The sequence below is a fragment of the Rhodamnia argentea genome, chromosome 8 (assembly GCF_020921035.1).
Source record: "Rhodamnia argentea isolate NSW1041297 chromosome 8, ASM2092103v1, whole genome shotgun sequence".
Lineage (NCBI taxonomy): Eukaryota > Viridiplantae > Streptophyta > Magnoliopsida > Myrtales > Myrtaceae > Rhodamnia > Rhodamnia argentea.
This window is the reverse complement of record NC_063157.1, coordinates 14842379-14854448: the sequence shown is the minus strand read 5'-3', so window position 1 is coordinate 14854448 and position 12070 is coordinate 14842379. Positions and strand designations below refer to the sequence as shown.

Sequence of the window (12070 nt, the reverse complement as noted above, 5' to 3'; positions counted from 1 at the left end):
CGTCATTTTTCAAAATTCCTCGGCGAAAATGCCGTCAATCGTCCATGGCAATTGATTGTGGCCATTTCCTAATTTTTGAGATTTTTTTGAATTTTTTTGGGAGACAATTTGCCGGAAGGGCAAAATCGTCATTTTTCAAAATTCGTCGGCCAAAATGCCGTCAATCGTCCATGGCCACTTGATTGTGGCCATTTCCTAATTTTTTGAGATTTTTTTTGAATTTTTTGGGAGACAATTTGCCGGAAGGGCAAAATCGTCATTTTTCAAAATTCCTCGGCCAAAATGCCGTCAATCGTCCATGGCCAGTTGATTGTGGTCATTTCCTAATTTTTGAGATTTTTTTTGAATTTTTTGGGAGACAATTTGCCGGAAGGGCAAAATCGTCATTTTTCAAAATTCCTCGGCCAAAATGCCGTCAATCGTCCATGGCAAGTTGATTGTGGCCATTTCCTAATTTTTGAGATTTTTTTTGAATTTTTTGGGAGACAATTTGCCAGAAAGGCAAAATCGTCATTTTTTTAAATCACCGGCCAAAATAATCTATGGCCACTTCATTGTGGCTATTTTCCCATTTTCTCAAATTTCTTAATATTTTTTTCCTTCATTTTTTTGAAAGTCTTTATGATTTTTCTTTATTTTTAATCCATTTTGTATTTTGTAATTTTCTATTATCCGAATTTTGAAATTATTAAAAAAATATTTTTCAAGCCGGGTCAAACCCCGCCCCCGCTTCTCGGTCCGAAAAAAAAATTTTCGGATCGGCACCTAGACTACCGAGCATACCCCTAAAAGGTAATTAAGTTTTTTTTCCCCTTATTTGGTAAATAAAAATTTTTTTTTATGCAATCTTGAAAAAAGCCCCAAAAAGAAGCCAATCTCTAACTATGTAATCTGTCCAAAAAATCATTTCACACTCCTAATTTTCTTTTTTAAAATTTGAAAATCGTCAAAATAAATATGTGGACGTAGTTGCAAAAATGAGTCCTCAAAATTTGTTCTTATGAGATTATGGTCATTTTTTTTATTTACCACAAATCGTAAACATTACAACTATTCAGTCTACAAATAATAATTAAATAAATAAAACAATACTTACGAAACTGCAAAAAATAACTATAACAAGGTTTACCTCAAACTAGTAAGAAGGTCGGCTTTGCCTTTCTCTCACTTCCCGCAAAAATAAAAAAGTCCCAATTTAATTTAAACATGACAAAAATATTTGCAATAAAATAAAACCCTAATATCAATAAAGGCACCCGAGGAGAGGGGGATATGAGAAAATCTTCGTGAGCTATATAGAAGAAAACAAGAAATGACGTCTTAGAGAATCCGATTAAAACTTGATCGGGATATTAAGAACAAATCTCGCCGAAGTTAATCAAAGCGAGGGGAGGGCTCCCGGCGGACTCCACACTCTGTTCACTTAATATCCAGATCACTTAAAATCGTAGATTCCGTGAAGGAGGCTTCAGCAAAAGAGGGATGAGGTTTTGTGGAGAGGTGAAATGTAGTGGAAAGTTGAGCTTTTGTGGAGAGGCGAAATGCAGAGGAGAGATGAGCTTCTGAGAGGAGGCGATTTGTAGAAAGAGATGAGTTTCTGAGAGGCGAAACGCAAAAATGCAAAGGAGCGATGAACTTCCTTGGAGGAGCGAAATGCAGAGAATGAAGCTTCTGTGGATGAGCTTATCAACGGAGAGCCTTCGGCTTTGCTTAAAGCGTAGCCGAAGGCTCTGTAGCACTCGTGAAAGGTCACGTCATCTGCTAGCGCCCGATTAAAGGCGCCGGCGTCAGAGGGGCCGGCATGCAGAGAGAGAAGTCCGCTCTCTCTGCATGCCCTTTTTCTTGCTCTGGCACCGTGAGTGCCGAGCAAGACCGATCGTGGAGAGAGAGAGAGCAGAACTCTGCTCTCTCTCTCTCTCTCTCTCCAAGTGCTCTGCACTCTGCTCTCTCTCTCTCTCTCTCTCCAAGTGCTCTGCACGCTTTAGTGGAGAGAGAGAGAGCGTAGTGCAGACTCTGCAGATCGCACGCTTTAGTGCGAGAGCAGAATTTCTGCTCGCACTAAAGCGTGCGAAAAAAAAAAAAAAACGTGCAGAGAGAGCAGTTTTGCTCTCTGCGTGCTTGCTGTCTTGCTTGGCACTAAGGACACCGAGCGGGATACCCGCTCGGCAGAGGGACCGTCGAGCGGGTCCGCTCGGGAGTAAGACTCCCGAGCGGACCCCTAAACGGTAAATTCCTTTTTTTTCCCCTTATTTGGTAAATAAATTTTTTTTTGTATGCAATTTGAAAAAAAGCCCGATGAGGAATCCGATGCCAAGGTCAACCGATATTCCATTTTCTACTGGGGATCAACAAAGTGGGAGTGAACATGTTCTATATAAACCCTAATCCACAACCCGCAACCGCAAGGCAACCACTTCACACGACCTAAGATTAAGCCTCACAAGCGCCTCGGAGTACTTGGTGATCACTGGCGTCGGCATCTCCGACATCATCTTTGACGTGTCCCCGGTGAACTACACCTTTGAGGTCCAGGCCATGAGCACCGAGAAGCTCCCCTTCGTCCTCCCCGCGGTGTTCACCATCGGCCCCCGGGTCGACAACGACGTCGCCCTCCTCAAGTATGCCAAGCTCATCTCCCCGCACGACAAGCCGTCTAACCACGTCAAGGAGCTCGTCCGTGGGATCATCGAGGGGGAGACCCGCGTCCTCGCGGCCTCGATGACCATGGAGGAGGTGTTCCGGGGCACCAAGGAGTTCAAGCAGGAGGTGTTCGAGAAGGTCCAGCTCGAGCTTAACCGGTTTGGCTCACTGCTGATCTACAATGCAAACGTGAAGCAACCGGTGGATGTCCCGGGGCACGAGTACTTCTCTTACCCGGGCCAGAAGACGCAGATGGAGGCGGCTAACCGGGCCAAGGTGGACGTGTCGGAGGCTAGGATGAAGGGCGAGGTCGGGGCCAAGCTTAGGGAAGGGCAGATGCTGCAAAACGCGGCGAAGATTGATGTGGAGACGAAGATCATCGTGACGCAGACACGGGGGGAGGGGCAGAAGGAGGAGATCAAGGTGAGGACGCAAGTGAAGGTCTACGAGAATGAAAGAGAGGCCAAGGTGGCGGAGGCCAACGCGGAGCTAGCCAAGAAGAAGGCGGGCCGGACGAAGGAGGCCGAGCTGCCAAGTCGGTGGTACCGAGGCAGGCCGTGCTGCAGAAGGAGGTCGAGAGGATGAATGCCCCGACGCGGACGGAGAAGCTCAAGGCTGAGTTTCTGAGCCAAGCTAGTGTAGAATACGAAACCAAGGTAAACCCCGCTGCTCTATCTTCACCGAGTGAATGGAAATTTTGGTTATGATTGAACTCTCTCTGGTAAAAGAAGCGAACTGGGAGCTCTATGGGAAGCGTAAAGCCGTGGAGGCGGTCCTGTACGAGAAGGAGAAGGAGGCCCGTAAGGCGACCGCCGAAGCCGACTTCTACGCGAGGCAGCAGCTCGCCGACGCGGAGTTGTACGCCAAGAAGAGAGAGGCTGAGGCGCTTGTGGCATTGGTCCAAGCCCAAGGCACGTATCCGCTAACCTCGCTCGAGGCACCGAGGGGCAACTACGCCGCCCTCGGGGATTACTTGATGATCAAATAATTAGATTTCCAAAAAATTAGAAAAAAAAAATTCTGAAAGTTGTTTTCCGCAAAACAAATAGAGATTCTGTTTGTTTAACGGAAAATAACGTGGACCAAATTTGTTTTCAGATTTTTTGGCATTAGGGTTCACAGAAAATAGACTTGTCAATGAAACATTTTCCACCAATGAAAAAATACCTTCAAAAATGGGAAAATGATTTCCTCTTTTCAAAAAATAGAAAGTCATTTTTTTCTCATCTTTTTTCTCTCGCTCCTTCACATTCTTTTTCTTTATAATTATTTTTATTATTTTTATTAACTTTCTTTTTTTTTCTCTTTTTTTTCCTTCTTTCTTGGCCGGTTGTCGGCAAAAGTGAGCTTTGCTAGAGGTCCGCGAGCCGCAGCCTCGCATGTGGCCGCCGCCGGGGGATTGCGGTTGAGGAAGAAGGAAAAAGAATAAAAAAATAAAAATAAAACAGACTAATTATGCATTAAATTAACTTTTTTTAATAAATTACACAAAATTGTTCACCCCAATGTCGGCCCTATAACGTAGGACGGCCAGTGTCTACATCAGCAATTTTCAACCAAATGAGAAGGAAAAAGTCAAATTAGATTTTCCTTTCCAAACCACAAAAAATATTTTTCAATTTATATTCAAGTCTCAACCAAATATCGAAAAGTATTATCATTTTCTGAAAAATGAATTTTCACAAATGTCACATTATCCCTTCATCGGAGAAAAATTAGCGAGGGTAGTGATTCATTTTTTTTCTTTATCATTTTAGGGAGATTTGGGGAAAAGCATAGATAGATATAGGAAAAATTTCAAGAAAGGGCCCCAAGTGTTCTCAATTTCTCAAAAAAAGCCCGAAATAGACATTGTTTCAAATAAAAGTTTGAAGTGACCTCTTTGTTTCTCAAAAGGGCATTGATCGTAGAATATTTTTATCTTTTTTTTTTTAAAATTTGTTCTCCTTTTTATTTTTCTGTTTTCCTTTTCTTTTCTGTTTTCCTATTCTTTTTCTTTTTTCTCTTCCCTCTCCCACCCATCGCCGGCCTCATCTTCTCTTTAATGGTGGGCATCAGCCTGCTCTCTCCTCCGGACGTCCATGAGCTGTACCAAATCAAGAATGGACCCAACTTAGCAAAGACCCGGCAAATGTTTGACAAGAAGCAAGAACCACCCATTTTTTGCCCATTTGACCCGAAAAAGCGGCCCATGCCTACTGGAAAAATCAAGAACCGGGAAGAAAACCCCCATGTTCTGTACTTGGTGAGGAACTCCGAAATGGGGTGAGAGCAGAGGATCGGAGACTTCTTGCCCGCATAGGTGATCACGGGCATGGTCTTCTTGAACAACTCGCGATTGGTTTGGCCATTGAGGCCTTGGCGGCACACGTACTCGATGCAAGCATTCCAACAGAGGGTCTCGACAACCCTCCTCCGGACCTCATCTGCGGCCGTGACATCCTCGATGAACTGGAGGGCTTTCTTATTCTTATCGTGGAGGTTGTGGTTGGCTGGGAGTTGAGGAGGTAGGAGATAGAGACGAGGGAGGCGTAGAAGGGGGTGGATCGGAAGGTGACGTAAAAGCGCAGGAGTTGCGGAGGCCGTTGCAGGCGAAGCCCTCGGTGAAGTTGTCGTTGATGGTGACGTCGCAGGCGACCCGCTTGTTGTTGACGTAGACTTGCCGAGAGAGGAGGAGCCGAGGTTGGTGGAGGAAGAGGAGGAAGGAGAAGGAGGAGGAGAGAGCGTAGAGAGAGAGATGGCGGACTCCATAGATTCTCAGCTCAGAATAAGAATTGGAGGAGGAGGAAGAAGAAGAAGACGGGGACGACCCGCAATGGAGGAAGGGGAAAAAAGGGAAAAGGAAAATGGAAAAGGACAGCAAAAGAAAAGAAAAACAAGGAGAAAAAGGAAAGGAAAATGGGAAAAGATTAAAAAATATATATAAAGACAAAAATATCCCTACCGAGGGATGCATTTCGATTCGATTCAGTTTTTGATTCGCTTAATGGGAAAATAATCGTTATTTTTTCAGTCCGATTTATTTCAGATAAGTTCGGTTCAAACTAAAAAATTAACCGAACCAAAAAAAAAAAAAAAAAGAGAGACCATTATTCCTTTTAGTTTTACATTACACAATCTCCCTCTTCTTCTGGAAATATCCATCCTTTCTCTGTTTTCTCTTTCTCTCTTCTTCGTCACGTAGAAATCCAAGAGCTGTCTCACTACCTTAGTTCGTCACGCTCGCCTCCCTCTTTCTCTATTTGCTCCGAAATCGATTGTTGAGGGATGGATTTCTTTCCCTAATCCCTCGGACGGTGGCCGCAGTAAGCGGTTCGAGGACGTGAAAACCGAGCCCTAGGGCTTGATTTCAGGGGTGATTCACGGGATTCTCGGTTGTGTGGATTCGAATTTTGAATCGGTTCGGTTCGGAACCATCCGTTTGTCTATCATTGCTGGGTTGTCTTCGAACCAAGATTGAGAGAAAGACAGAGAGATCCGGAGAAAAAAAAAATTGAAGAAATGGAATTTTCTCTGTGAGATTGTGGGTGGGCAAGAGATCAAAACCAAAAGAAAGTCATGAGAGGGAAATGAGACTGGGAAACAGAGAAAAGAGAAGGAAAAAAATCGGAGGAAGAGCCGAGGACTCGAGCTCTACAGAATGTGAGATACAGAGGAAGGAAAAACCGAAAACCGAACCGAACAGGATTTTTGTTTCGGTTAACCTTCGATTCAGCCTGAGATTTGGTCCAATTCTTGTGTGTATCCTAATAGTTCAATTCCGTTCGATTTTCTTAAAAACCGAACCGAACCTAACCATTGATACTCCTACCACCTACAATGACTAAAGGAGAAAAAAAAAAGAAAAGGAAAAGAAAAAGAGAAAAAAGAAAGGAAAATGGAAAAAAATTTAAAAAAATAAAAAGACGAAAATATCTTTATTTAGGTTTTTTTTTCAAATAAAAAAGGGATTTGAGACCTTTATTTGAAATAAAGTGCACTTTATGTTCTTTTTTTTATTAGAAAATGAGAGCACTTGAGCGTTTTTTTCGGAATTTTTTGATAAATATATCATATTAATTAGTTTCTTTTGTCTTTTTTTTTTTTTTTGTTTGGGGCGGTCGTTTGGATTGTCTTCCTAACGGCGACACTTTCGAGAAGAATACGCCATGCATGGGGAGGCACTTGAAGTCGGATAGGTCCATGACGTGTCTGTCGGGGTGAATATAAATCCGCTGTTCATCGATAGACGAAGGCTCTCTCCCTTGATCAAATGAAACGGCATTTCTCACCGTCGGATCACCTCAGAACACGCGGACGCGTCCCCACATTACACGGCTGCGATTCGCCCGCTCCATGTCGTCACGCAAGAGGAAGGAAGGACCCAAAAGAGCAAAAAAAGAAAAAAATAAAGGAGATATATCTCTGTCGATCACAGAGTATAAATAAGCTCCGAGTCGCGGTCTCGTCTCGTCGCTCGTCTTCCCCGAATCTCGCAAAATCTCTGTCTCGAACCGCGACCCGGTTCGCCCATCGTCTTCCCCCGATCTCTCGAAGGTGGGCGATTCGCGCTGCAGCTCGCTGAATTTCTTGTGTTTCGCGAGGTTTCCGATCTCGAATTATTGGGTTTGGTGGCTTCGGCATCGTTGCGGTGGCGCTTTCGGCGTTCGCTGTCTCTTTCTTTTTTTTCTTTATCGTGCGTTTGGAAACCTCGTGTTCATTGTCAACTCCCTAGCTAACCGGAGGTTTGGTGTCGTTTGGTGGTGAATCGGCGATGTGCGAACTAATTCCTGTTTCGATCTGCTTATAAAGTAGTCGTTCAGCTGTGTTGGTTTGATGACAAGAACCTGAATATCTGTAAACCATTTGGAGAGGCCTCGTCGTAGGTTCTGTCGCTTCTCAATTGCGAGAAATGATTTTTCTTGTGATTGCGCATTTCGTTTGCTTGGATGTGTTTCATGTGTTTCTTTTCCTTTGAGTGAGAAGAGTGATCTGCAGTGGCTTAGCCTTGAATTTGAATTGTTTGTTGCTGCAGAGCTTGAAGTAGCAGAGCAGAAGAACCCGAAGAATGGCTAAGCAAGTTTCCAACGGTGAGAACCACTCGGCTGCAAAGCCACCTCCGACTCCGTCTCCACTGCGTTTCTCCAAGTTTTTCCAGGTAATTGTAGTGATGGGCCAGTATGGGATTTCCTCGCATTGAGTTCGTCGTTACTCTTCACCATGAGGTTTTTGTGGCCGTGGAATGTGCCAGTGCAATATGTTACTGTTCTGTCTTTTTTGTTTTTGTTTTTTGGGCATCTTTAGACTTTGTCTATCTCCTAAATTTTTTGCATCACAAGTAGAACATTCGCATATTTTTCAAAAGTAAGGTTCCCGCCTGCTCTCCTTGCCAAGATTGGATCTTGGTGGATGAACTGCTTTCTTTTCTTGCATCTGAAAGCTGCAATTTGAAGTCAATTGGCTTCTATTTTGAAATGGCTTCTAGTTCTTCAGAGTTTTGAATATATCCACGTTTTCATGATATTAGAATTGGTGGCATAAATTTGTCCTATCTGAAATAGTTTTCAGTGGTTGAGTTTGTTTTTGGCTTTTAGAGAAATGGTGAAACTGTTCTCCCTGCAGGACAAAGTGAATGATCCACATGGGGGCTTTTTAGAAACGTGGCATTCTGGAATTGATCTTCATCATTTACTAACTTTGGTTTACCTTGAAAATCACTGCACAGTGCTGTTTACTTGGTATGTCCAGGATGGTATTGTTGCTTAAAGTTAGTAATTGGCTTTTTGTCTGCCATGTCTCTTGTTTATATCGGGCTGCTTTTGTTCTGAAGTTTTTCTCTGTGATTTTCTCTTAGTAACTTGTGTTCAGGTGTATGTGTTTTTGGGCTAGACTAGCTATTTATAAACCAAATGCTTTTTGGTCATTATGGTATATTTCATCTTTTGCTGAATCTGCGGGGTTTTTGGTGTGCAGCCCAATATGAGGATTCTGGTTACTGGAGGAGCTGGATTTATAGGCTCTCACTTAGTGGACAAGTTGATGGAAAATGAAAAGAATGAGGTGATTACTTTCAGCAACTAAAGTGCAACCTTACATTTATAAGGACCAACATTATTATTCAGATCTTATTGAGTTTTTAATCGAGCACATGCTTTTATGGTTCAGGTTATTGTGGCTGACAACTTCTTCACTGGCTCGAAAGAAAACCTTAAGAAATGGATCGGTCATCCAAGATTTGAGCTTATTCGTCATGGTATGTCTTCTGCTGGATTTCATAGGTCTATGGGCCGCAGTTGCATTGTTGGTGTCCGCTATGTTGTACTTCAGACTAAGAAAAGTGCTCTCATATATGATATGCTGCCACTGCATGTGTATAATAAAATCATATAATGTCATTTTAAAGTCAAACCGGTTTGTTCACAGTGGGGAAAAAGCATTTTTAACCCAGCAAGTTGCACTATCTCCTTGTTTTCTACTCACCTTGTTTACAATGTCCTTGTGCATTGAAGGACTGAGAATGACATAGCCTGAGAAAAGCGAAAGAAAATACTTCATACGTTTAAAAGTTTAGCGCTTAAAAGTGATTTAAGCACCGACTTTTGCCAATTTCTTTACCTTTCATCCCGGCAATAAGTTCCTTAGTGAGCGATAGGCTATTGCAATTCTGAGACATGGGCTTAGCGATCGTAGTATTCTACTTAATAAAGTGGATTGTGGTGATCCCTATTTGACAATTGAGGTTATTTGAAGATTCCATTTTATGAGGCTTTGTTTTAATGCAGATGTGACAGAGCCATTGCTAGTTGAGGTTGATCAAATTTACCATCTTGCCTGCCCTGCATCTCCAATTTTTTACAAATATAATCCTGTAAAGGTGTGTAAATTTGTCTTGACCATCGGTAACCTCCTGGGATTTGAGTTAGTAGTTTTCCATTCATCTTTATGTTAATATCTTGTCAAGTGTATTCTCTCTCTCTCTCTCCTCTTCAATGTGGCATAGTATCACTGATCTGAGGTTTTAACCGTCTCATACACAGACCATAAAGACTAATGTGATTGGAACTCTGAACATGTTGGGGCTCGCCAAGCGAGTTGGAGCAAGGTTCGTACCTTCAACACCTTTTTTACTGAGGTATCTTCCATTAATTGGCTGCTTTTCTCATTGAATAACTATGGCTGCAGGATTTTGCTGACATCTACCTCAGAGGTGTATGGGGATCCTCTGGTGCATCCTCAAAATGAAAGCTATTGGGGAAATGTCAACCCAATTGGTAAGTCTACTCAACTGTTTTGCTGACTAGTTATTATTATAAATAGATGGATATAGTGGTTGTGTAGACATATTAATGCCTCTCTTAGCAGGTACAGTTTGTGAAAGATTAGCGTGTGCTGATTGGACATCTATATTTGGCTTCTAGAACTTTATGAAATCCGTGTGAGAAGTCGGAAATCTACTTATATAAATATGCTAAAATCGATTGTTTTGAGAAGTTTTGAAAATCTTTTTGGAAGTAATGGCACTCTAAACAGAATGTATGTAGGTGGAAAGGTAAGGCCCGCCAGACCGTTTACCCTGTCCGATCCTCTTTTAGAACCAGGAGTCAGTATTTGCAGAGACTTCTATCATATTGCTTGCAACTTATTTATACAGCCATTAATTTTCTTCAGGGGTTAGAAGTTGCTATGATGAGGGGAAGCGAGTGGCAGAAACCTTGATGTTTGATTATCACAGGCAACACGGTATAGGTAAAGTGCCTTCTGCTCCATCCTCTTAGTATTTGGTTGATGTTAACTTTGTTTTAGGTTTCTCGTACTAAACTAAATTTACTCCACGCCAATTTATTCTATAACAGAGATAAGGGTTGCTAGAATTTTCAATACCTATGGCCCTCGAATGAACATTGATGATGGTCGTGTTGTGAGTAATTTCATAGCCCAAGCTGTGCGGTAAGTTTCTAATGTAATGTCAGAATTTCGTCCGGACAATTGCAAAGCTGCTCTTTGTATGATTCTCATGACCATTTGTATATTTTCATAATCAATCAACAGTGGTGAGCCGCTTACTGTTCAATCTCCTGGAACACAAACTCGAAGCTTCTGTTATGTTTCTGACATGGTAAAATCTTTTTTCCTCTCTCTTTCTTTTGTGGGTATTTGGGATGCGGATGATTATCTTTAATTCTGAGTTTCTGGAGTGAGTACCTCTTCATCATAACACTGAAGGTTGATGGCCTCATTCGCTCATGGAAGGGGAGAACACTGGGCCAATTAACATTGGGAATCCAGGTTAATATTAAAGATCCTGATGCATGAGTTTGGAAATGGATTATTTTCCCTCGGTCCTAATGAGGCTTTTATACAAACCTTCAGGTGAATTTACAATGATCGAGCTTGCTGAGACTGTTAAGGAGGTATTTGCTCTCTCTTGATGCATCATTCGTTAGTCATGACTGCGAGCATTAGGTTATGATGATGCATACAGTTCCAAATTCACTCTGCAAACTGTATTTGGTCTTTGATACTTTCACTTCTCATCTGATGCAGTGATTAAATTTTAAGGACAAATACCTTAATATAACCCTGAATCACGATGCTATTAGTGTGAAAAATTACATAAGCACAGCTCACTTGATGAGATTTTATGGATGGCATTGTAGGAACTTAGGAAGTGTTTTTGTTTTAAAGGACGGCAGCCCTATTTAATCATTACTCATGTACATAAACTTAAGAAGTACATCAGAAACAACCAGACATATACACAAACAACAAAATGACATGACTGCAATGTAACACTGTAGCTCATTAATCCTGATGTGGAGATCACCATGGTGGAGAACACCCCGGATGATCCGCGTCAGAGGAAACCGGACATCACAAAAGCCAATGAATTGCTTGGATGGGAACCCAAGGTCAAGCTGCGAGATGGCCTTCCGCTGATGGAGGACGATTTCCGACAGAGGCTCGGTAAACCCGGAAAGAATTGAACCTCTTCGGCTGAAATAATGGATGTTCGTGGGCAAAATGTGAAAGCCAACACGAAATACAAATTCTCTGGCTGGCTTCAACACCCTTAATTTGGTCATGCATTTTATAGAACAAGTATCATTGCTAGGTGGTTAATCTATGTGTAGGGACAATGTGAGGGGAAGGTGTCCTTTATATTACTCTTTCTATTCGATTGGAACTGAAAGGACCTGTGAGGCACTAGCTTCAGTTCGGCAAAAATGAAAAGAGCTGCTTGTATCCAGTTTTGTGATTATTTGCCTGCACCAGTTTGTCCTCATCTTCTAGCAATACGAGGGTTCATTATAATTGTGCAAGTTTCCAATTTGCATCAGCAAAAGTCAATTTCTTTCATGCAAGAGTTTCGATTTATGATTCGTTTGAACAATTTTAATGTTCAATAACACAAGCGTTCTATTGTTGTCTTAGATCTCAAGATCGCACCCAT

General features: G+C 42.2%; 2 pseudogenes; both read left to right on the top strand.

The window, feature by feature from the left end:
- Positions 1-1617: 1617 nt before the first annotated feature.
- LOC115734042 lies at positions 1618-3628 on the top strand (annotated as a pseudogene).
- Positions 3629-7239: 3611 nt separating this feature from the next.
- Positions 7240-11878, top strand: LOC125316169 (annotated as a pseudogene).
- The last annotated feature ends 192 nt before the right edge of the window (positions 11879-12070 follow it).